This window comes from Dipodomys merriami, unplaced genomic scaffold (genome assembly GCF_024711535.1).
Source record: "Dipodomys merriami isolate MVZ:Mamm:240054 unplaced genomic scaffold, mDipMer1.0.p SCAF_1, whole genome shotgun sequence".
In the NCBI taxonomy this organism is placed as follows: domain Eukaryota; kingdom Metazoa; phylum Chordata; class Mammalia; order Rodentia; family Heteromyidae; genus Dipodomys; species Dipodomys merriami.
In genome coordinates, this window is record NW_027202270.1 from 79989396 (window position 1) to 80016523 (window position 27128).

The window sequence follows — 27128 nt, forward strand, 5'->3', positions numbered from 1 at the left end:
CCTGGGTTTGATTCCTCAGCACCACATAAGCAGAAAAAGCTGGAAGTGGTGCTGTGGCTCAAGTGGTAGAGTGCTAGCCTTGAGCTGAAGAGCTGAGGGACACCTCCCAGGCCCAGAGTTCAGGCCCCATGACCAACCCCAAAAAAATCATATCTTCTTGCCTGTACAAAAGAACATCCTGGCCTTGAGGAATGGGAGGTCAGCTCATCCTGGGAAACTGCTACATTTTTTCTAATGGTACTCTGGCCACCTTCATAGACTTCCTGGTCTGGTAATAACTTTAGGCTGTTATAGCTGCTGATAGCAAAGAGAAGGGGCAGAAACACACACACACACACACACACACACACACACACACACACACACACACACACACACACACACACACACACACACACACGGGTTAAGGTCCCAGAAGTACAACTACCCTTTGTCTCTGTTGTGACTTTTATATAAAATGTCCACTAAAGGCTGATGTGTTAAATGGCTAATTAACAAATGCAGTGTTCAGAGAGGTGAGGCTTTTGGGAAATGATTAAAATATGAAGGCGTGATAGGGTCACAGCTTTATGACATGATCAGGAAGTATTGGAAACAGGAGGTGAGGATGATTGAAGGAAGTAGGCATTTGCTTTTGAAGGTATGCAGGTCTTGTCTCAGACCCCTTCTGTCTTTCTTTTTTTCTGACTGCCATAAGGTGTGTATCTTTGCTCCAGCAAACATTCTCTGACATGGTGCTTGTCTTTCCATCACACTCAAAGCATTGGGACCAAATGACCATGGACTCTTTTCCTGTCACAGTGATGGAACGCAATTCCCTTGGGATTCCATGACTATCCTATTAAACGTGTTTTGGAAGATGCTTCGGGCAACAATGGGGGAAGCCTGAGGATGAAGAGGCTCAGCTTCACACTGCCACAAACAGTTTGAGCCAGGACAGCAGTAGCAATGAGTGGAAAAGAAATCCCAGACCTGGGGAGACAGCTGTAGGTACAGTCTGTAATACTGTTTGTGTTCTGCTGATCGTGTGTGTGTGTGTGTGTGTGTGTGTGTGTGTGTGTGGTGGGTATAGGTAGTTTGGAGGAAAGAAAACAGAAAAGATCCCATCCAGATTTTTGATGGAATTTGCATCACTGGATGGCAACTTGACACAAAGCTTCTGGAATTTTCATAAACATTTTGCACAGTTTTTGATCATTTGATTTTGAGGGTAGCTATTCATTTGGGGATACAAAAATATGATTTTAATACCTTAAAATTAGTTGATGTAAGTTCTATGGTGGGGATTTCATTGTTATATCTCCACATATGTTTATAAGGTATTTCAACCAATCTTGCCTTCTCTGTCACATGCCCTGCTCCCTTGCCCACCAACATTTTACTTCTTATATTTAAAACAAATTGCTTAGGTTTTAAAATTTTATTTTATTGTAAAGATGCTGTAGAGAGGGGTTATAATTACATGAGTAAAGCAATGAGTATAATTGTCAGTCATTGTTACCCCTTCCCTTCCTTCCTTCACCTCCCACACTACACCCCCCGCCCCCCACCAAAAGTTGTAAAGGTCATTTCCAATATACTATTCTGTGGGTATCATTGTTGCAATAGGTCATCCTGTGTGCTTGTTTCAGCATTTTGTTATTACCCTTCCCCTCCGGAGATTAGACAAATGCATACACAAGATGTAGGGTACCAAAATCAAGTACAGGGACAATAGGGGATATACCATAGGGGGAAGAACACACAAAGGAAACAAACAAAAAAAATCACATAGTACATTTAAAACAATAACAACAAAGAAAGACCTCTTGTGTCTTTATCTTGAGGTTCCTTTCATTTAGCATCATCTAATATGGACATATGTACATAGCTTTTGAGGTTTTTTTTAGCTCATTTGATAAAATTATCCTATATGTATACTAATTATTTCAAATAAGGGAAACCATGGGACCTAATTTCTTTGAGACTGGCGTACTTCACTTAATATGATTTTTTCCAAGTCTTTCCATTTCCTAATAAATGGGGCTGTGTCGTTCTTTCTGACAGAAGCATATAATTCATACATATATACATATATATCACATTTTTCTTGATCCACTCATCTACTGAGGGGCATCTGGGTTGGTTCCATAGCTTACCTATGGTAAATAATGCTGTGATAAACATAGTTGTGCTGGTAGCTTTAGTATGGCCTTGTTTGTGATCATTTGGGTAAATGCCCAAAAGTGGGATTGCTGGGTCATAGGGGAGTTCTATGTGGAGTTTTTTGAGGAACTTCCATACTGCTTTCCAAAGTGGTTGAACAAGTTTACACTCTCACTAGCAATGCAGTACGGTTCCCTGTTGTACACATCCCCTCCAGCATCATTGTTATTAGAGTTCTTGATTATAGCCATTCTAACTGGGGTGAGGTGGTATCTCAATGTTGTTTTGATTTGCATTTCTTCTATAGCTAGAAAAGTTGAGCCATTCTTATTTCCTCTTCAGAGAAGTCTCTCTTTAAGTCTTTATCCAACTTATTAATGGGGCAGTTGTTTTCGGTTTTGGAGGATTTTTAATTTTTTGAGTTCGAAGTATATTTTAGATATGAGGCCCTTGTCAGTTGTATGGCTAGTGAAGATCTTCTCCCAATCCGTGGGCTTTCTATTAATCTTGCTAGCTATGTCCTTTGCCATGCAGAAGCTCTGCAGTTTCATGCAATCCCATTTGTCCAACCTTTCTTTGATTTGTTGTGTTTCTGGGTCTTTATTAAGAAAATTTTGGCCTGTGCCAAGGAGCCCTACAGTTTCTCCTTCTCCTTCATGTCATGTTTTCATGGTGTCTGCTTTAACTTTGTGGTCTTTGATCCATTTTTGGAGTTGATTCTGGTGCAGGGTGATATATAAGGATCTAGCTTTAGTTTTCTACAAGTTTTTAACCAATTTTGCCAACACCATTTACTTAAAAGGCTGTCTTTCTTCCATTCTATTTTTTTGGCCCCTTTATTGGCTATAGGTCTGTGGGTTTATTTCTGGGTCTTCAGTTCTAGTCCATTGGTCCTCAGGTCTGTTCTTGTGCCAGTACCAAGCTGTTTTGATTACTATGGCTTTATAATAGAGTTTGAAGTTTGGTATTGATATTTCTCCAGCACTGATTTTTCTGCTAAGGATTAGTTTTGCTATTTGGGATCTTTTCTTATTCCATATGAATTTTTGGATTGATTCTTCTATTTCATTGAAGCATGAGGTTGGGATATTGATGGGTATCAAACAGGATTCATTCTAGGGATACAAAGCTGGTTCAATATACACAAATCAATTAATATCATTCATCACATCAACAAGAGCAAGGATAAGAACCACATGATTATCTCAATAGACACACAAAAAAGCATTTGACAAGATCCAACACCCCTTTATCATGAAAGCTCTGGAGAAGCTAGAAATCCGGGGAACATTTCTCAATACTATAAAAACTATGTATGACAAACTTACACCAGCATTATACTTAATGGTGAAAAGCTAAAGCTGTTTCCTCTAAACTCAGGAATAAGACAAGGATGTCAACTCTTTCTGCTCCCATTCAATTTAGTATTAGAATGCCTAACTAGAGCAATAAGACAAGATGCAAGCATAAAGGGGACCCAAATAGGGAAAGATGAATAAAACTCTCCCTCTTTGCAGATAACATGATCTTGTATTTAAAGAACCCCACAGACTCCACTCCTAAATTACTGGAGCTGATTTGAAACTTTGGCAAAGTAGCAGGATATAAAATTAACACTCAAAAATCAATGGCTTTCTTGTATGCCAATAATGAGAAGAGTACAGCTGAAATCAGGAAAGAAACTTCTTTTGTAATTGACCCAGGAAAAATAAAATACCTAGGAATTAATTAAAGAAGTGAAGGACCTCTATGATGAAAACTTTAAAAATCTGAAAAAGGAAATTAATGCTCCAGGATAGGGAGGATTAACATCGTGAAGATGGCAATATAGCCAAAAGCTATCTACGAATTACTTATTAAGTATTTGACTGTATTTATAAATTAAAGATTCAAGGCCAGGGTTACAGATATGTATTTAGAAGTCAACTATCAGTTTGTAGGTGAGAAACATAGTATCTGTACAATTTAACAGGAAGACATAGGCTTAAGGTTTAATGGTATCAGCTGATGGAGCCAAGAGTGGTGGCAAAGCCTTCAATTGTAGCTACTTTTGAAATGGAGATCAAGGGATTGCAGTTTGAGGCCAGCCAGGACATAAAAGTTCTTAAGACTTGATCTTAGCCAATAGATAAGCACATTGGCACTCACCCGCTACCCCAACCTATGGGGGAAGCACAGTGGCTGTATTCAGGAGTGCATACCTGTCATAACATCCATCAAAGGAAGCTCAGATAGGGGATGCAACCCATGCTGAGCTGAGCATAAAGCCAGACCTTACCTTAAAATTACCAACACACACACAACTGGTAGAATTTCTCCAATAGTAGAAAACCTGCCTAGCAAACATGAGGCACTGAATCCAAACCGCAGTATTGAGAATAAGGTAAGAACGTCATGGAAACATCAATATTTTAGAGGAGAGTAATGAAAAGAGGAAAACAAAGTTGAGTGAAGTTAAGTCTGGCTCAGAGGGACAAAGTACTTACATTTTCTCTCCTATGTGGAAGTTAGACCTCAAATATAAGCATATATGTGAACATATACAGGGCTGTAGGCACAGGGCTATAGGCATATGTACGTGTTCAAACTGTTAAAAAAATGGTCAATGCAGGGATGGATTCCTGTGGTGTAACCCCTTTGAAAAATTAACAGTTTAAGAAAATGAATACCAGGAAGCTGGAACATGTCTTGTCTAGGGCTGAGGCTTGAGGGGAAGGGGACACATGACTGTGGAGAGGAAAAGTGGGTGAAAACAGTTATAATACTCAATGTACATATGTGAAAATGGGGCAAGGGGGTGTGGGTTGGGAAAGATGAGGGGAGAATGATGGAAGGGATGACACTGGAGCAAGATACATTCTACACATAAATTGACATGCTACTAGAAACCCCTTTATACAAGTACTGAAACATAATAAATTTATAAAAAATTAATAAGGAACAAGCTGGGCACAGTAGCTCACACCTGCAATCCTAGCTACTCAGGAAGCTGAGTTCTGAGGATCGAGGTTTGAAGCCAACCCAGGCAGGAAAGTCCGTGAGACTCTCGTCTCCAATAAAAAGCACTCAAGAACTGGAAGTGGTGCTGTGGCTCAAGCAGTAGAGCACTCACCTTGAGCTGAAGAGCACAAGGACAGCACCCAAGCCCAGAGTTCAAGCCCCATGACCGACAAAAAAAAAAAAGCCAGAAGTGGCTCAGGTGGTAGAGTGCTAGCCTTGAGCAAAAGAAACTCAGACAGTGCCCAGGCCCCAGGACTAGCCAAAAAAAAAAGGAATAAAAATAACACACACACACACACACACACACACACACACACACACACACACACACACACACACAGAGGAACCAAAAGGATGATTGGGAAGGCTTAGGGAGAGAGCAACAGACATAGAGCTGGAGAAGAGAAGAAAGGAAGACAGACATAGAGCATAATTTTTGGAGATGGTGGCCATATGTAGGCTGTATGTTCACAGAGCTGAAGTAAACAGGACCATTATTCTATTCCTACCTTTAGCTGTTTAATAAACCTTGTGAGCACAGAGCTTTCTCTAAGTTGATAATGGCATGTTTCCATTAAATACACTGTACTAGCTAATCTATGCTCTATTAGTTCTCTGTTGAGGGTAGCAGTGATTTTTGTCACCTGTAGGGAAACATTTTTGGTTGTCAGAGTTGGGGTAGGAGGGCTCCTGGTATCCAATAGAGGCCAGGGAAGTACACACAGCCCCATAAAAATAATTTCTAGCTTCATGTAGCAAGTGACAAGACTAAGAAATACTGCTGCAGACTTAATGTGCTGGACTAGTCTTTTCAAAGCTTCGGGCATTGTGTTTACAGTGAGAACTGTCTGCACCACATGACATTCTAGCTCTTTCTAGTCTGTGGTACCACAGCAGGGCTCTTTTTGAAAGGGGTGATTTGAAAGATTCTGGATAGCCAGTCCATCTTTTTTTTTTTTTTTTAACCAACGTGATCTGTGCATTAGTACAGTAATTTTTAAAAAAAATGATTTTCAGTAAATGTCATAGCACAGTGACAGGAAATACATTCACAGGATTACCCATCTGATCTCTTTATGTTTGGTACTTCCATCCTAGCTGCTGCTGGGAGTCCACTCACTGTTAGATTTTAGGAGTGAAAAAACAATCTTGTAGCTGTACTCTAAATCTTCTAGCTATGTTCTTTGAAACTCTGGTTGTGCTGATATCCTAGTGATACTGACTTCTGGGTTCTTGTTTTAAAACTGTTTTCTTTCTAAAATTTATATTTTTAGTTATATTTAAGCGGTTTTACAAAAGAGTTATTCAGCAAATCAGTTTATAGGTACAATGCATCTTGATGGATTTTACTGCTTTTATCATTCTCCCAATACCTTTCAACCCAAACCCTCCCCTCAATTTTCTTAATTTTATAAGATATGCATTGAACAAATGACTACATTTTATCTCCTTCTCTTCATTGATCTACCACCTCCCCTTGACATCCCGCCCACACCTTTCAAGTACCTATTTCCTGTTATTCATTTTGTTAGATTGTTAGTTTTTCTAATGAATTAGACTGTTTGCAAAACCCATACTTGGATTAATACACTTGTGTAAACTTGCATACAGCCTCATGTTATGCTTACTGGTATATTTATAAATTAGGATGAGCTTCCACACAGGAGGGAAAACGTGTCCTTTGTCTCTGTGGACCTGATTTACTTCACTTATGATTTTTATTCCAGGTTTATCTATTCCTTTATGAATGTTGTAATATCATTCTTCCTAATGGATGAGTAAAATTGCATTTTGTATGTATACCCCATTGATCCATTCGTCCACTGAGGGACATCTGGATTGTTTCTCTATCTTGGCTATAGTGAATAGTGCAGCAATGAACATGCATGTTCAAGTGTATTTATAGTATCCTGGCTTGTAATATTCTGGGTGGATGCCTAGCAGTGGTATGGCTGGGTTGTAGTGAAGATCTATGTCTAGTTTTTTTCTTTTTTTTTTTTTTTTGAGGAACTTCCAGACTACTGTCCAGAGTGGTTGTACTAGTTTACAAGTAGCTTTGCTGTATCTTGATTTGTGATTGTTTGGATAAATGTTAAAGGGTGGTATTGCTGGATCATAGGATAGCCCTATGTTTAGTTGTTTGAGGAATCTCTAAACTGCTTTCTAGAGTGGTTGAGCAAGTTTACATTCCTACCAACGATGTATTAGCGTTTGTTTCCCACTACATACATGTTGAAATAGAGGACATATTTGAACTTCTTGGCATAGGCAGGAAGTTTCTGAGCAAAGATCCAGGGGCTCAGAAAATCAAAGGAAGAGCTGACAAATTAGATTGCATCCAACTAAGAAGTTTATGCATAGTAAATTACATATTTAATAAACTAAAATAAATGGCCTACCAAATTGGAAAAGGTCTTTGCCAGCGATACATCAGACAGTGGCAGAATATACAAAGAGTTCAAGAAACTAAGTCCTCACAGAATCAACAACTTAACTAACAAAGGTGGAGGTAACAATGCTCGTTAGGAAATGTACTCATTACCTTGCTCATGTAACTGTAACCCCACTGAACAGTATTTTTACAATAAAAATGTACAAAAAACGCCAACAACACTAAGATTCCATCTCACTCCAAATAGAATGGCCATCATCCTTTAGTTCTTGATCATGGTATAAAGATTTTATTTACAAACATCACTTACCAACAACCATATTCCAAAGAAACAAAGCAGTATTAATTTCTGCTACCAAGTGGCCAAGCTTCCTAATCTTCTTCCTGATTCCTGTGGGTCCTTACCTATTTATTCATCAGTGGGATAGAACCAGAACAGGAACATAGGAACACAGGATACTGTGTGTTAAACCCTGCTTCCTTTCTTCCTTTTCTTCTTTCCTTCCAATATATATTACAATCATTTGATAAGGTACTCAGTCCTGTCTTCATTGCTACAAATGAATAAATTTATTCCCTTTTATGCCTGAATAATATTCTTTTGTCCATACCACTCCTAGCTCATGTGTTCATCCTGTTTGTGCTTGCCCAGATGAAAACCTGCTTAACTATCTCTCAGCCGGAGAAGAAATATGGGCAAGTGACATAATATCTCTCTTGTTCATTTCTCATATGTAAGATTAAAAATAACAGCTCCTCCTTCAAAAGATTGTTTTGAGGATTAGATGACTAAATACATGTAAAATGCCCAGAACAGTGACTGGCACACTGAAAGTAGAAGCATTGGTTATTAGGTAATGTTTCAGTTTCTCAGTGCTGTGGAAAAACAATATTACAACACGGTGGCTTAAAACGACAGAAATTTGTTTTCTTATGTTTCTGGAGGTGGGGAGAGTAGAGATGTTCATAAGGCCATATTCCTTTTGTAGGTTTTTGGTGGTTGCTGGCAATTCTACTATCTTTGGCTGGCAGCTGGAACATTCTAGTTCTCACCCCTGTCTTCACAGCTTTCTCTAGAGGTGTTCCAGTCATTGGATTTAGGGCTTGGACCTGGTCCAGTAGACTCTCATCTTAATTCTTTATATCAATAGAGACCCTATTCCTGAAGAAATGGGGTGTTGGATTCTCAGGTTCTAGACAATGATAATAGAAACTCATATTCCAAGGTTCTAGATAGTGATCATTTTTTGTTGAAACACTATATAAATCACGAAAGTTTTGTCAAAGTTAACCAACACATTATATTGATCTTGCAAGCCCTTTTCTTGGTAAGGACAACTCATCCAAATGTTCAGTTACTTCATGGAAGTTTTAAACTCTGATCCTTTAAAATATTCTACATATGTGAGCTTTAGTACTACCTTATAGAAACAATTTACAAAAAAATAATGTTCAATTTGGATTTCTGGCATGAAAGCTGGCAGGCAGAGTTGGGGTGGGAAGAGGTGGTGGAATCAATTCAGCTACCACCTGTCCACTCCCTTGAAGTGACAGACCCCCGTGTAATCAGCTCAGGCAGTAGTATTTCCTGTAATGGAAAAAAATCAGTCTGGGTGTTCAGAATGTGGAGCTCCGCAACACCCAAGTGCAGAATCAAAAAGCATGTTTAAGATGTTTTCATGCACAATGATGCCTACCAGCTCTGGGTATAAAACCCACACATATGTCTCTTTAGTGTGTGTACTATCTTCTTGGGATCCCATGTGGAAGAGAGATTCCATGTGGAAGAGCCAGTAGGTGCATAGAACTACTCTATGTATTTGTGCATGTGCTACCTGAACTTCGTAAGTGGTCTTAGTCGAAGCCACCTGACAGTATGGTTTTCATTCCTGTCATGCACAAATCCCAGGTGATGCTTACCATGCCACTACTTTGCAGGGTCAAATGCACAAAACATTCACTGGAATCTCCCAGAACACACTAAAAATCACTTAACTTTTAAAAATTTTTTTTATTGTAAAGATACTGTACAGAGAGGTTACAGTTACATGAGTAAGGTAGTGAGTACATTCCCTATCCAGCATTGTTACCTCCTCCTTTGTTTTTTTCCCATACTATCCCTTCCTCCCCCACCTCCCCAACTCATCCTCTCCCCCAGAGTTGTAAAGTTTATTTTCAACATAGTGCCTTGTACATCTCAATGTTAAAATGGGTCAACCTGTATCCTTATTTCAGCATTTTGTTATTTTCCTTCCCCTCCCCAAATTAGAAAAATATATATACAAAGTGCAGGGCACTAGAACCAAATACAGTGACAACAGGGTTATACCATAGGGGAAGGACATACAAAAGACACAACAAAATGACATTAATACATTAAAAACAACAGCAATAAAGAAAAAACTTTTTTGTCACTTTACTTTTTTTTTTTGGGTCCGGTCGTGGGGCCTGAACTCTGGGCCTGGGCGCTATCCCTCAGCTCTTCAGCTCAAGGCTAGTGCTCTACCACTTGAACCACAGGGCCACTTCCGGCTTTTTTCTTTTTGCTTATGTGGTGCTGAAGAATCGAACCCAGGGCCTCGAGCATACAAGGCAAGAGCTCTACCACTGAGCCACCTTCCCAGCCCTGTCACTTTACTTTTTTAACTTAATTTTATTGTCAAGGTGATATGGGGTTACATACACAAGATAGTACATTTCTTGTCAAATTGTTACCCCCTCCCTTATTTTTCTCCAACGTACCCTCTCCCAAGTTGTACAGTTCATTTCCAACATATTGTCTTGTGAGTACTGTTGTTGCACTGGTTCCCCCTTCGTCCTTTGTCTTGCTATTTTGTTGTTCCCCTTCCCTTCCCTAATTCAGGCATTTCACTTTTCATTTGTTTATAGCTGTCTTTATGAATTCTAGAATAATGGTTGGTGAACTTGTATTCACACACAACATCTGGGCATCTTATTAAAACATATTTAGATTGAATTTGTCTAGGCAGGCCCAAAGTTCTGCATTTCTAGCAAGGTCTCAGATGGCCATTGCTTGACTATAGCCAGGCAATGGGTGGTTTAACCATCAAGACTTTATGGTAATTTCCTTCAGTGGAGTCTTTCAATAGGTCTCAGCCTGGGCTGGGAAGGTGGCTCGGTGGTAGAGCATTTGCCTTGCATGCCTGAGGCCCTGGGTTCAATTCCTCAGCACCACATAAGCAAAATGAAAAAAGCCGGAAGTGGCGCTGTGGCTCAAGTGGTAGAGCGCTAGCCTTGAGCTGAAGAGCTGAGGGACAGCGTCCAGGTCCAGAGTTCAGGCCCCACGACCGGACCCTCCCCCACCAAAAAAAATAGGTCTCAGCCTAAGAGTGGGTACTTGTGGACCAAAGCTCATGGGATCTGAGGATGATAAATACATTCACTGTTTGAGTGATGTATCTATATACAGAGGAAAGAATGCCAAAACAGAAAGTGGATGCAAGTACAGGATTCAAATTCTGGCTTTGCTACTGCATGGCTATATGATTTTGAAGACATCATTTCTCCTTTCTAATACATCAATTTTGGAAGCTATGGATTAAAAGTAACTCTCCCTTTAACTGTCTGTCACTTAAAGTTGGTGAGAACTGAGGTAATATATTAAAAAAAATATGCTGTGGGAAGTGTAAAGCACTGTTTAAAGTAAGTTATTCTTTACCTTTAGGCTGTCTACAGAATGAAATACTGACATTAGTTCAATTGGAAGTACACATAATTTTAAGGGCCTCATTATGGTATTTCTCTACAAATCTTTTTGAGAAATGTAGCCTTCAAGGTACTAGGACAAAAACATGTTCAACCACCAAGATTTTTTTTAACCAAAAGTGCAATTTGATATATTTAGCATCTCCCCTGCCTTTGAATGTACAAAGCATTGTCCTTGGACTGTGAATGTATTAAGACAACTAAATCAAGGGCTCTGGACCTAGAGGAGTTTCAGCTATAATGAAAGATACATCATGGGCACAGTTAATTCAAACATAGCAAATACGTGGTGTGCAATATGGTAAGTATCTTTATTACCTGTTGCAACTTTCTATCCTGCTGGCTGGCTCTTTCGATGTCTCTACCTCTGCTGCACAAGTCCTTCTGTTTCAGAGGGTCTTATGGGTACAGTAAATAATGAGGGGAGTGGCAAATAGTTTTTGAAGCCAGGGATCTGGAATCAGACTGCATGGGTTTAAATGCAATTCGGTGTAACTATGGGCCATAGATTTTATTTCCCTGCACCATATTTTCCTCAGGTAGAGATGTAATAGTATAAACTATAAGTATAGTAGTGATATTTACTGAGGACTCAATACTCAATAAATATCCATGAATATAAATAAAATCAGATTTTTGTGTGTGGGGTGGGGGACTATTGGAAACTCTCAGCTTTGGAAGTCCTGGTAAGAAAAGGCTCAGCCACCTGTCCTCATATGTCAATGAAAGAGAAGAGCATTGGTGAATAGCAGAAAAAGGAGATTTAATCAAATGTGGCTGCATGGAGGAAGATAAAGAAACTCATTGAACCCTGAAATTGTCTTTGGGGTATTGACATAAATTTTAGATATAAGTTGTAGAAGTGTTAGGGTTGGAAGGTGAAAGGTGTAGATAGTTCATTAGTCTTAGTCACTGGTATGTGCCCTGGTCATGAATGATAAACAGCAGCTGCAGGTGGTCTGGCAGTTCACTGTCTCAGGACTAGTCAGTGGAGATCCTGTTACAATAAAACTTCTTGACATCTGGCAGGTAGTCCAATCTTTCATGGATTCCAAGATGGCTGTAATGTGACTATTGCACACACACACACACACACACACACACACACACACACACACACACACACACACACACACACACACACACTGCAGTAGGCTCTAGAAGAGAGGGAAGTCTATAAGATAGCAAGGGTAGATGCAATGCTGAGTACTGGTAAAGGCACAGGTGTCAGAGGGTGAAAGTTCCCACCTCAGCCCCATGAAGTGGACAGCTGTTGAGGCTTCCAGCTCTAATGGTGTGGTTCCTTGAGTGGTAATGAATGGCCCTTGGTGTTTGCCTGGCTTTCATACTCTAGCTTGGCTTCCCTGACACTCCCTGGGCCCTGAGTCATGAGTGCTCCTTCTCTCTCCCTGGATCTCTGGGTCTCTTCCTAGTCCCTTCTAAAGGCCATCTCCAGATAGCCTTTGCTGGAGCAGACGTCCCCTCTTACATTCATAGTTCTCAGAATAACTATTTGATGTACCAAGAAAGCAATATCCTGAGATAAGGGGGAAGTATCTGGGACATTCTAAACTATCTTTATTTTTGTTTTCTAGAACAGGATGTTCTGACATGCTTGAGCTCAAAGATCCCATTGGTATCCAAGGTATGAGTACTTGGCAGAGTGCTTTTAGAGTTTCTAACATATAGACACAAGGCAAGCTGAGTCTATCCATTTAAGATATAGCTCAGATTGTTCTTGAACTTGAGATCCTTGTGCTTTAGCTTCCTAAGTGTTTGAGTCATAGGCTTGTGCCCTGCACCCCACTTTGTCTCTCTCCTCTTACAGACACCAGTTCTTCAAATTAGAGCGCTACTCTATGACCTCATTTAACCTTAGTTACTCTCAAAAGGCTCTTTCTCCAAATACAATATCACAGGAGGTTAGTGATTCCATATATGAATTTTGGGATGGCACAAGTCAGTTGGTAACATCATGCATGCTGCCATTTTCCACAAATTTCTTCCTCAGGTCTAATAGAAACCACTAGTGCCATTCTCAGTCCAATCCAATGATGAGCAAAGCCTGGGCTGATTAACACTGTGCAGTGGTGGTACACTTCCTTCAGAAATCCCTGGTCTCATTCCTTATCTACTGCTACCCAAGTCCATGAATGTGTGCAGTAATTTAAAGGTATTGAACAAGGGCCTAAGCTTCTACTGCCTTCATAACCAGAAGGCATCAAGGCCACAGAGTCAAATAACAGATGTAAATATGAACACTAGGAAAGAATAGAGGCTGACATTTACCTGTAAAGGCAGAGCCCTATCACTTGCTAAAACAGTGGCATCCCATTATACTCCTTGTGCAGAATAAATGACCACTTGCTTTCACGTAAATAATTGAGAGACCACTGAAGTGCATCTTCTCAAACAACAATCTCAAGTTTGCACTTTTGCTCTTAGACATAGGAAGGACCCATCATCACATGAGCACACATTTTCTTTTTTTTATTGTGAAAATACTGTACAGAAGGGTTACAATTACATGAGCAAGGTAATGAGTACATTTCTTTTTTTAATTTTTTAAATTTGTTTTTTATGTGAAAATACTGTACAGAGGTGTTACAATTACATGGACAAGATAATGAGTACATTTCTTATCAAGCATTGTAGCCTCCTCCTTTGTTTCCCATTCCCCTTCCTTCCCAGCCTTCCCCCTCCCCCGCACCCAATCCTCCCCTGCCCAATCCTCCCCCCCCAACCAAAGTTGTAAAGTTCATTTTCAACATGACAACTTGTACTTCTCATTGTTGCAAGAGGTCCACTTGTATCCTTATTTAAACGACTTGTTTTTCCCCTTCCCCTCCACAAATTATACTGACATCAAATACAGTGAAAGCAGGGGTTATACTGTGGGGGAGGGACATAAAAAGCAACAAAGAAATAATATTATAAATGCATTAGAAACAAATGCATGAAAGAAAAAACATTAAAATACATATCTAAGGGTTCGTTTTCCTAACATCACCTTATCTGACCTTTTCTGCTTGACTCATACATATACTAGATATTGCAAATAAGGGAAACCATAGGACCTATGTTTCTTTGGGCCTGGCTCACTTCACTTAATATAATTTTTTCCAGATCTTTCCATTTCCTAACAAATGGGGCAATGTCATTCTTTCTGATGGAGACACAGAATTCCATTGGAGTATACATTTTCTTATGTAATAAAGTATTGCTTTTTTGGGGGAATGCCACTACATTATTTTACTCCAGATTTATTAAGGCACAATTGACAAATAAGAGTCATATACTGCATATAAGATGTACAAGTTGATGTTTTCATGTGTATATGTATACATTGCAAAATGATCACTATCATCAATTTAATTAATATATCTATTACCTCATATAGTTGCCATATTCTTTCTTTCCTTTTTTCTTTCTTTCCTTCCTTCCGTCCTTCTTTCTTTCTTTCTTTCTTTCTTTCTTTCTTTCTTTCTTTCTTTCTTTCTTTCTTTCTTTCTTTCTTTCTTTCTTTCTTTCTTTCTTTCCTTCCTTCCTTCCTTCCTTCTTTCCTCCTCCTCCTCCCCCTCCTCCTCCTCCTGCTCCCCCCCCCCTCCTCCTCCTCCTCCTCCTCCTCCTCCACCAGTCCTGGGTCTTGAATTCAGGGCTTAGGCACTATTCCTTAGCTTTTTTTTTGGCTGAAAGTTGGTGCTCTAACATTTGAGCCATAGCTCTACTTCTGGCTTTTTGGTAGTTAATTTGAGGTAAGAGTCTTATGGACTTTCTTGCCAGAGATGACTTTCAGCTGTGATCCTCACATTTCAGCCTCCTGAATAGTTAGGATTACAGGTGTGAGCCACCTTCAGGCTCCGTTTTCTTTTTTCTTTTTCCAAATGAAATAAAACCAACCCTCTTCACCTTTTAATTGAGAGGTACATTGTACTTTTAGTTGTTACATGCAGGTTTCTGCTAGGAGCCTATCTGGAAAATGGGAAAATAAAAGACAAGCTTCTTGCTGTTGAAAAATTTCCAATATTGCCTGACAAATAATGGATATGTGAAAAGATTGACACATAATTAGAGTTAGCAGCACTTTAGGATAACAATGAGCTACACTTCCTTCATAAAGTCTTACTAAGATTTAAATTAATGAATAAAAGAGGAAGTGGCAGGGGCCTGGGGAAAAGGGTTGAATGAATAAATGCATGCATGACAGCCAATGGAATGGGACAAAATACAGTCATAGCCAATGAGAGTGAAGCATGGGAGATATAGGAGCCAATGGGATGGGACATGAGGCACTGTTGACTTCTGAGAAAAGCCGTAGAGACACAATCTTGTGGTGTCACTAAAGTCATCAGCCACTCCAGCATCTCAGCCACTTTAAACCTCTGGAGCATTTGATTTACCCATCCATTCACAGTGCTCACAATCAAGGAAAGATTGCTTCAATTTTTTCTCTCACTTTCAACTTTTCAGTTGACAGAGCAGATGGGAATCTTGTTTTTCAATTACCCAGCATCCCCTCTTTGATCTGAGTACATCTGGAAGGAGATTATTTGGATGTATTTGTTTATTAAAAATGAGAAGGAAAACAAGCATAGAGTATGGAGAGAGTTTTTGTCTCCCCCACCCCGCCTGCCCCATCAATATAATTTCCTAAGCAAAACAAAGAAATAAACTCTTACAACATTAAGTCACAGCGGGGATGACTTCTGTTCCATTTCTTTCATCTCAAAATAAACTTAATTTATAAGGACTGTGAGGGTTACAGTGATATTCTGCAATGCAAATAAAACACAGCATGAACACATACACAGAAGAAAATTGTGCATTGTAAATACACCCTGAAAGTTCAGAGAGGCATAAAAAGTTGGAAACAGGCATTAGAAATGATTACTTTGGAAACAAATGGCAATTTTCCATTTTAAAGGATACATATGTCACTACAGTGTTCTCTTCCAGGATTGGCTAGAGGATTTCCTTTAGCACATTCTTTACCCTAATTGATTTGTCTACAGTAGTGAGTTTAAGTTTGTCCATGACAATGCTGTTCTTTGGGCATTTCTGCATTTACTTCTCTTCTTACTGCCTGTGTACTTCAGGGTGACATTACCTGGCTATAATTCAACCATTTTTTCCTCTGGCAATTAGAAATATGGGAATTGCTGGGTATTGGTGGCTCATGCCTGTAATCCTAGCAACATAGGAGGCTGAGATCTGAGGATCGACGTTTGAAGCCAGCATGGGCAGGAACATCCATGAGACTCTTATCTTTAATAAACGACTTTAAAAAAGCTGAAAGTGGAGCACTAGCCTTGAGCAAAATAGCTCAGGGACAGTTCCAAGGTTCTGAGTTCAAGCTCCAGGACAGGCACATATAAAAATGAAAAAGTGTGGGAATGTGGTTATGACTGTCTTATTGGGAGAAGCATATGCAACTATCACTTTTCTGAAAGACCTGTTATGAGGATAAAGCAAAGACAGAATGACAATTTTGTTATTAAGCTCCAGTATGATATTTGGATAAGGCCGGGCTCTAGAGCCAGCTTTCAGCAAAGCTGTGGGGGCAGAAACTGTCTGGGTTACTTGCTGCCTGCTTTCTACCTTGGAACTTTCTACCTTGGAGCTTGTAATAGCTCTCGACAGGTTTCCATCTGCCACCTTCTTTGTTCTGCTGATATGAAGGAAGGCAATGTGATGATGATGTTCCTGCTCAGGTGTACCACAAAGACCTAATAGTTTGGCACTGCTTGCATTTATTAAATAATGTCTGCAAACAGCATTGGTTAAGGGCAAAGCATGTTGTTGGCTTTACTATAGTTTTACTATGCTTGTAATTTCAAGCATAGTAAATGTGGTGGTGGGGAGTGGGGGAGATATTTTGAGGATATATTTACCCAAATGCTTACAAACAAGACCACACTAAAGCTACCAGCACAACTATGTTTATTGCAGCATTATTTACCATAGCTAAGATATGGAACCAACCCAGATGCCCCTCAGTAGATGTCTAGATCAAGAAAATGTAGTATATATACACAATGGAATTCTATACCTCCATCAGAAAGAATGACATTGCCCCATTTGTGAGGAAATGGAAAGACTTGGAAAAAATTATATTAAGTGAAGTAAGCCAAGCCCAAAGAAACATAGGTCCCATGGTTTCCCTTATTTGCAATATCTAGTATATATATGAGTCAAGCAGAAAAGGTCAGATAAGGTGATGTTAGGAAAATGAACCCTAAGATATGTATTTAAATGTTTTTTTATGCATTTGTTTCTAATGCATTTATAAGATTATTTCTTTGTTGCTTTGTATGTCCCTCCCCCACAGTATAACCCCTGCTTTCACTGTATTTGAAGTCGGTATAATTTGTGGAGGGGAAGGGGAAAAACAAGTCGTTTAAATAAGGATACAGGTGGATACATTGCAACAATGAGAAGTACAAGTTGTCATGTTGAAAATGAACTTTACAACTTTGGTGGGGGGGGTGGGGAGGATTGGGTGGGGGGGTGGGGGGAGGCTGGGAAGGGATGGGAAGGGGAAACAAAGGAAGAGGCTACAATGCTTGATAAGAAATGTACTCACTATCTTGCCCATGTAATTGTAACACCTCTGTACAGTATTTTCACAATAAAAAAATAAAACATAAAAAGAGAAAGTTTTCTTGATACTTAAAAAGATTTATTATCTATCTTCTATCTATTTATTATCTGTATATATCATCTAGCTATATATATATATATATATATATCAACTATCATTTATCTGCCTATCACTCTATCATGTAGCTATCTCTATCAGGTATTTATTATCTAAATACCATCAATCAATCAATCGATCAGTCTATCTCATGTCTATCTACTCATCCCTCCTTGATCTCCACAGTTACTATTTACAACCACTAGATGGCTATGCTCAAGCATTTGTGAGCTTGGAGTCTTGCGGTGAAGTGGGACAAGACACTCAGGTATGTGCATACATGCCTGTAGAATTCTGACTCCTCTTCCTTCTATGTGTTCTGACTCCTCTTCCTTCTATGTGTTATGACTCCTCTTCTTTCTATGTGTAAGGAAAGCTCTGTTTATGAGCATTTTTTTTCTCTTGCATACAACCTTCTTTTCCAACTTTTTTTTCACATACTACTTGGGCAGGCTACAATGCCTCTTTCTCTTATATTTGAAGCAAAAAAAAAAAAATGATTTCGAGAAACTAACCATTAGAATTTTGAAAATTTTAAGTGAAAGCTGAACCTCTAAATTGGAAAAAGTTGTTGCTGCCCAGAATCAGTAAAAGTACCCTCAATAATTCCAATTAATTAAAAAGTTCATTTGGTGCTCTTTTATGCATAGCATAATGTGAATGTACAGTGGGCTCTTAGATGATATGACTCTCTGTGTGTGTATGTGTGTGTGTGTGTGTGTGTGTGTTCTGTCTGTCTGTCTGTCTGACAGGAAGTATGAGCAATCTGTCCGTTTGGGACATTAGATTATTTATTGTGTCAGTGTGATTGTTCAAAGAGATTGCACTGGTCACATGCCTTCTTTCCTATCCTTTTGGTACTCCTCTTCTAAAATGGTGACTCCTTCCTTTCAACTTTGGACCTTCTCTATATCTGGCACTGTCATAACTGCTCTGTATCTATTAACTGTATGATGCACGTACTGTGATTATTTTTGCTGTTTTTTTCTTTTCTTTTTTCAGCTTTTTTGTATATATTTTTATTGTAAAGATACTGTACAGAGGGGTTACAGTTACATGAGTAAGGTAATGAGTACATTTCCTATCGAACATTGTTACCTCCTTCTTTGTTTTTCCCCTACCATCCCTTTTCTCCCCACCTCCCCAACTCCTCCCTGAAGTTGTAAAGTTTGTTTTCAACATAGTGTCTTGTACATATCATTCTTACAATGGATCAACCTGTATCCTTATTTCAACATTTTGTTATTACCCTTCCCCTCCCAAATTAGAAAAATGTATATACAAGATGCAGGGCACCAGAATTAAATACAGTGAAAACAGAGGTTATACCATGGGGGAAGACCATACAGCAAACCAAAAAAAAAATCACATATGTACTGTGATTTTTCTGACCCTAGAGATGTGAAGGTAAGTGATGTGCACATGTTCACACTTGTGATTAGGAGAGTATGCTTGTGGACTGGGCAATGTCTGGCTTCAGATTCCAAGCTATTAATCACTGAGGTACTCTACCTCCCACCCCGCATCTCCCTGAGAACTGATTTGCTTCCCCTCCAGCTCTTATCCCACGCTGTCTTCCACTGTGATTACATCAACACTGGCTTCTTTCCCAGTGAACTTCCTGGGATTAGGAATTGTGTTTGTATTTGCATTCTTTATAATGTGTTGCTGACACACGAGGGGATAAACAAATGTCTGCTAACTGTACTAGAGAAAAATGTTCAGAATATTTTGCTAGAAATATGCCCAGGGAAAAGGAGAATTCTGGTGTAGTGCCTGAGACCTCCTTTCTCCATTGTTCTTGGTCCAAGAAATTGGAAAAGGAGCCAACTTTGGGCCTTTCCCATCAGGCTCCCCTGAGGAACTTGCAGGATTTCAGAGAGGGGTTCTTGGTGGGGTTTGTGCCTACTTGGGATTCTTGAGTTTATTATTTCTGTCTTAAATACATTTTTTTTCCTGCAATGCTGGAGTTTGAGTTCAGATCCTTGCATTTGATAGGCAAGCAGGTTACTGCTTGAGCAATGCCTCCAGCTCTTCTTGCTTTTAGTTTTCAGATAGTGTCTCATAGCTTTGCTCAGGCTGGTATGGGACTGTTATTATTGAATTTCTACTTCCCAAATAGCTGGCATTACAGATATTATCACCATGCCCAGTCCTGAATAATCTTTTTTTATTAATTTATTTGTAAAGATGATATACAGAGGGATTACAGTTACATAGTCGGGTAATGAGTGAGTTTCTTTTTTATTGTAAAAATAGTGTACAGAGGGGTTATAGTTACATGAGTAGGTAATGAGTACATTTCCTATTGAGCATTGTTACCTCCTCCTTTGTTTTCTCCCTACCATCCCTTCCCTCCCCACCTCCTCACCTCCCCACCCCACAAGTTGTAAAGTTCATAGTGTCTTGTACATCTCATTGTTACCATAGGTCAACCTGTGTTCTTGTTTCAGCATTCTGTTATTTCCCTCTCCAAATTAGAAAAATGTATATACAAGCTGCAGGGCATCAACATCAAATACAGTGAAAACAGGGGTTATACTGTGGGAGAAGATCATGCAAGAAAAACAAAAAAATTCACATACATTTTAGATACATTAAAAACAATAGCAAGAAAGAAAAACAAGTTGTGTCCCTATCTTGGGGTTTATTTCACTAAACATCATCTCATATGGTCATATGTACATAGCTTTTGACCTTGTCTACTTGTCCTAGACATATACTAGTATTGCAAATAAGGGATACCATGGGACCTATGTTTTTTTGGGCCAGGCTTACTTCATTTAATATGATTTTTCCAAGTCTTTCCATTTCCTAACAAATGGTACAATGTCATTCTTTCTGATGGAGGCATAGAATTCCATTTTGTATATATACCACATTTTCTTGATCCATTCATCTACTGAGGGGCATCTGGGTTGGTTCTGTATCTTAGCTATGGTGAATAATGCTGCGATAAACATAGTTGTGCTGGTAGCTTTAGTATAGCCTTGTTTGTGATCATTTGGGTAAATGCCTGAAAGTGGGTTTGTTGGGTCATAGGGGAGCTCTATGTGGAGTTTTTTGAGGAACCTCCATACTGCTTTCCAAAGTGGTTGAACAAGTTTACACTCCCACCAACAATGCAGTAGGGTACTCTTTTGGCCATATCCCCTCAATATCTGTTGTCATTAGATTTCTTTTTTAAAAAATAAGTTTTTTTATTGTGAAAATACTGTATAGAGGGGTTACAATTACATGAACAAGGTAATGAGTACATTTCTTATCAAGCATTGTTGCTTCCTCCTTTGTTTTTCCCCTACCATCCCTTCCCTCCTATCTCCACAACAACACTCTCCCTACCAACCTCCCCCCCCCCCCCACCTATTTAAACAATTTGTTTTTTCCCTTCCCCTGCCCAATAGAGTTCTTGATTATAGCCATTCTAACTGGAGTGAGGTGGAATCTCAATATTTGCATTTCTTTTATGGCTAGAGAAGTTGAGCATTTCTTCATGTGTCTATTGGCCATATTTCCTCTTCAGGGAAGTCTCTCTTTAAGTCTTTTTTTATTATTTTATTTTTTTATTGTGAAAATACTGTATAGAGGGGTTACAATTACACGGGCAAGATAATGAGTACATTTCTTATCAAGCATTGTAGCCTTCTCCTTTGTTTCCCCTTCCCATCCCTTCCCAGTCTCTTTAAGTCTTTAGCCCACTTATTAATGGGGTGGTTGTTTGAGGATTTGTTGTTTTTTGAGTTCTAAGTATATTTTAGATTTGAGGCCCTTGTCCATTGTATGGCTAGTGAAGATCTTCTCCTAATCTGTGGGCTTTCTATTGATCTTACTAGCTATGTCCTTTGCCATGCAGAAGCTCTGCAGTTTCATGCAATCCCATTTGTCCAGTACCAAGCTGTTTTGATTACTATGGCTTTGTAATTTGATATTGATATTCCTTCAGCACTGGTCTTTCTACTAAGGATTGTTTTTGTTTTGGGGGTCTTTCATTGTTCCATACGAATTTGTGGATTGCTTCTTCTCTTTCATTGAAGAATGAGGTTAGGATATTGGTAGGTATCACATTGAATTTGTAGATAGACTTTGACAGCATTGCCATTTTCATGATGTTCCTCTCCCAATCCAGGAGCATGGGAGGTTTACCTACTTCCTTAGTTTTGCATTTATTTCCTTTTTTAAGTTTTAGAAGTTTTCATAGTAGAGGTCCTTCACTTCTTTATTTAAGTTAACTCCTAGGTATTTTATTTTTTGTGGGGTTATAACAAAAGGAATTGCTTTCCCGATTTCATCCACGCTTTTCTCATTGTTGGCATACAGAAAATCAATTGATTTTTGAGGGTTAATTTTGTACCATGTTTCTTTGCCAAAGTTTCAAATCAGTGCAGGTAACTTGGGAGTGGAGTCCATGGGGTTCTTTAAATACAAGATCATGTCATCTGCAAAAAGAGAGAGTTTTATTTCATCTTTCCCTAATTGGATCCCCTTTATGTTTGCATCTTATTGCTCTAGTTAGGCATTCTAATACATTCAAGACAAAAAGTACAAAACTCAAAAATGGTGATAAATTTGGTGAAAAAAAAACCAAAAACATCACAAAAAGTAAAATAAAAAGCTCTTGTTTTCACTTCTTGGAGTTCATTTTGATAAACATTATTTTATATGTATGCAAATAGTTATTGAACTTTTGTGATCCTCTCTAAGACTATCCTTCTTTGGTCTTACTGTGTGAATGCATAGAATCCTGTCAAATTTATCATGTCCAAGTGTAATTTTTTTAATTGTGAAAATACCATACAGAGGGGCTACAATTACATGGGCAAGGTAATAAATACATTTGTTATCAAGCATTGTTACCTCCTCCTTTGTTTCCCCTTCCCATCCCTTCCTACCTTCCCCCCCCCCTTTTAAAGTTGTAAGGTTTGTTTTTCTTTTTCTTTTTTTTTATTGTGAGAATACCATAAAAAGGAGTTACAATTACATGGACAAGGTAATGAGTACATTTCTTATCAAGCATTGTTGCCTCTTCTTTGTTTCCCCTTCCCATCCCTTCCCATCCCTTCCCATACTCCTCCCACCTTTCCCCCCTTCTCCTCCCCCCCCACCAAAGTTGTAAAGTTCGTTTTTCGACATAACGACTTGTACATCTCATTGTTGCAATGGGTCCACCTGTATCCCTAGTTAAACGATTTGTTTTTTCCCTTCTCCTCCTCAAATTATACCAACATCAAATACAGTGAAAGCAGGGGTTATACCGTGGGGGAGGGACATACAAAGCAACATAGAAAGTTTGTTTTTCGACATAACATCTTGTACATCTCATTGTTGCAATGGGTCCACCTGTATCCCTATTCCATCTTCCCCTGAACTCCAAGTGTAATTTTTGTCCTTTCCATCCATTGTGTTTAGTTGTAGAATATTAATGCTGACACAAGACCATAGTTGAAGATGGAATTGGAAGTTTAATGTTCCCTGGGAGGTAACTTCAGAGAAATATGGTTTGACTTGCTGGAAAGGTGTTTGTTTACTTTTAGAGGGTCTTTGGGGCAAATGATGGCATAATTTTCCCATTATATTCCCTGACAGCTCCTTGATTTTTATTCTTCCTTACCAAAGAATGTGAGCCTTCATCTGAAATTTAAAGTAACATGCAAGAGTTGGATTAAAAATAACAGCAGAGCTCATACTTTGAAAGGAAAAACAGGAATAAATGTTCCCAGACATCTAGAATGTGCTAATTTAACACCTTTTCATTGATCTTGGCTCTGAGTTTTCTACATCAAACCCCAAAGTGAAATAATGTTACATAAATTTCCTTGGCAGATGAAAGAGATCCTACAAAATTTTGATAAATGATAAATGTTCCTTGGGCTTAAACTGAAAGTAGAATTTACTTATAGGTTTAGAATCAGGAATACTTTGTCTTGAGTGAGCAATTCCTTTAAGCATGAATGGCAGTCTTTAATGTATACCTTTTCTGTCAAGCCCATTCTGTGGTGTGTTTTACTAAAAAAATTTGCATGGGAGATGGAAGTTTATGTTATGACAAAGTGTTTGTGAGCATATAAACTTACAAACATGATTACCCTGGCTCATTATTGGTTCCCTGTGAAGCACAGAAGCACAGGTACAATTGTTTTTATGTTTCATGGCAAATAAGTGGTAGGCCTTTAATATGCAGCCAAGACTCTCCTGAACTCTGCATTGTATGGTCTAAGATCCAAGGCCTTGGCTTTCTGAAGACCTGATAGGGACTAAGCCTAAAGCTCCAAGGAAAGTCATAAGTTAATTCTTCCCTTTAGAATGTCTCTCAATATTCAGTCTATTGCTAATTAGATTGTCTAGCAAATGATTATTGGTATTATGAAAATTCTTAGAACTGGTCACTGATTGGAGACACAGTCTCACCATTTTGTTGAGGAAGTAATAAGCATTTATTCAGTCCTTACTTGCTCCCTGTTGTTTTTGAGGGGCTGAGAGGACTATCTTCCTTTGGGGTGAAGAAGGTGAGACTGTACATGAACTTGGCAGAGATAGTTGGTGATGGAATTTAGGATAAAGCAGTATTGACACACAGGCCATATAGTATTGAAACCAGAGAAGGTCAGTTTTCAGTTAAAATAATTAAAAGTTGTTCAGGTACCACAGACATTGGAAAAAGTGTATGGTTTGGGACCATATTATTTATGATTAAATAAATAAGGCATGTGTTAGTAGCGTAAGACTTCATTCACTTAAGAATTCTACTATATTCTCAGTGTGGCTTCTGACTCCAAATTTAGCTGCATCTTTGGAAAAGACCCACTAGGGTGAGTTTTCTTTAAAGTGAACTTCTAACTAATCTGTGAAATTAGTTTATGGGAGGGCTTGTTTATGTGGAGAAAACATGCTAAGTGCAACCATCTGAGTTCTCACATAATCAGAAGCTGAGCTCTCTTTTGTACAGTCTCCAGCCAACATGTTTAAGTACTACTTATACTAAAAGCTAAGACTTTTCTGAGCTTTTTCTATGTACTACTTAGGTAGTTTGTGTGTTTTAGGATATTAGTTCTTCACAGCATCGTGGTCAGGTAGGTATAATTATAGTGTTCATTTTAAAGATAAAGATGATGAGTCATAGTGAGTCTAATTACTTTGTTTGAGGTTGCATGGTGGGTAAATGGGAGCGCTAACGTACAATCCCAGGTGATCTAACATTATAAAATTCATCAGGTGCAAATGATTGGAAGTTGGACCTTGAATGTTTAATTTTGTGTATCTGTTTGATGCTCATAGAGCATGTGGTCCAGCAAAACATGCCTGACCTGGAAGAAAGAACACACAGCAGGTGAGTTTAGGATAGGACATATTTTTTCAAACTTGACTCTAATCCTAGAACTGAGAGCTAGAGAGTCTGATACAGAGACATTGGAGATAAATTGGTATTTCTGTCACACTTGAAGTTTTGTAGCAAGACTGAACTTGTAGGTGTTGGATAGCTTCCCAAACCAATTCCTCAAACAAACAAATCCCTCAAAAGCAAAACAAAACATATCCCCAAACCAACTTCCATTAAATAATAACAGTAACCTGAGATACTACTCTGAAGGAAAGGGTGAAGGAGAGGAAGACAACCAGTTGGGAAATAGTGTAGAACATCTACAGCACACAGTCTGAAGCATGCTCAGACATGGTCTACTGTTGCAGAACAACAACTACTAATTGAATGGGCTGGCCATGGCAATGTTAAATATCATTTAGACCTGGATTTGTTTCTACTCTAATTTCAACACTGAAATGTTAAATCTCCCCTTTCCCACCATTCTAATTGTTACTGTCTTACACTAGTCTCTCATTACTTTGTTTCCAACATGCTATAATTCTTTTCCATCTGCTTTCCCTGCATTCAATCCACTTACCCTCTATTTGGTCATCAGGACTAATAATTGACCTCAGTGCTCAGATACTATCCTGTTGCCAGCAGCCAAGAAGTCTTTAAAAGTTTCTCAGATTCTTCAGATTCTAGTACTTACTTAATTTTCTTTCTAATGACTCATCTGGACACTTTATTCCCCTCTAGCACATAGTAAGTTCCTTACCTCTTTGCTCTTGGTCATACTAATTTTTCTAAGTGGAGTATTTCTCCGCAGCTCATCTTCTGAGGCTTACCAGGTGTTGTATCTCCGTGCTGTCTTTACTGTTCAGTTGCAGTCTCTAGATGCTTGTGCCTTGTTCACATTTCCTTTTTCTTTTGTAGTTCTGTATTACATAGGATAATTTGTGTTGCAGCAACAGAATTAATTTCTTTAGCTTAAACAAAAAAGGGAACTTGTGTGAAGATACAGGAAACATCATTATCCTAAATGGCAGAGACACAATCAGCAAGGAGATAAGTGACCAGGAGTTGGAATATTCAGACTCCTCTATGTCTTTGCATGTTAGTTTCATTCCCTGTGTTCTCCACAGGTTGGCCTCTGATTTTTCTGTTCTACAAGATTAAAAAAATCATTCTTTTAGCTATTGACTCTGGTATGGTTTTGTAGATCAGTTCTTGATTTCTCAGACAGTAACATATGGCATATATTAAGAATGACAGCCATAAGTCCAGTAGGCTTTGATACAAAGTGGTATTATCATATACACAAAGCTGTGGAGACTATCAGGGAAAGAGGGAGTAGTTTGCAAAGATGTAGAGCATTTGGCCATTTGGGCAGATAAATAATTGAATAAATAATTCAAAAAGTTCCTACTACTATTCATACATCTCCACTAAGTTGTAAAGAGCTCAAAATTACAAATTATATTCTTCATCCATTGCATTTTTTTTACTCAAAATCTTACCTCAAGATCTAAATTTTGCTGGTCACATATAACTAGTCACATAATAGTCTAGAAAAGGTAGATGTGGGGCTGGGAAGGTGGCTCAGTGGTAGAGTGCTTGCCTTGCATACATGAGGCCCTGAGTTCGATTCCTCAGCACCACATAAGCAGAAAAAGCTGGAAGTGGTGCTGTGGCTCAAGTGGTAGAGTGCTTGCTTTGAGATGAAGAGCTGAGGGACCAGGCCCAGAGTTCAGGCCTCACAACAGACAAAAAAAAGTTAGATGTTTCTCTTACTCTTGTCCAGTAAGGATACAAAAATCAGGGACAGACTAATGAATGCCAGCTTTTTAGTCTTCTAAGACAGTGTGCTA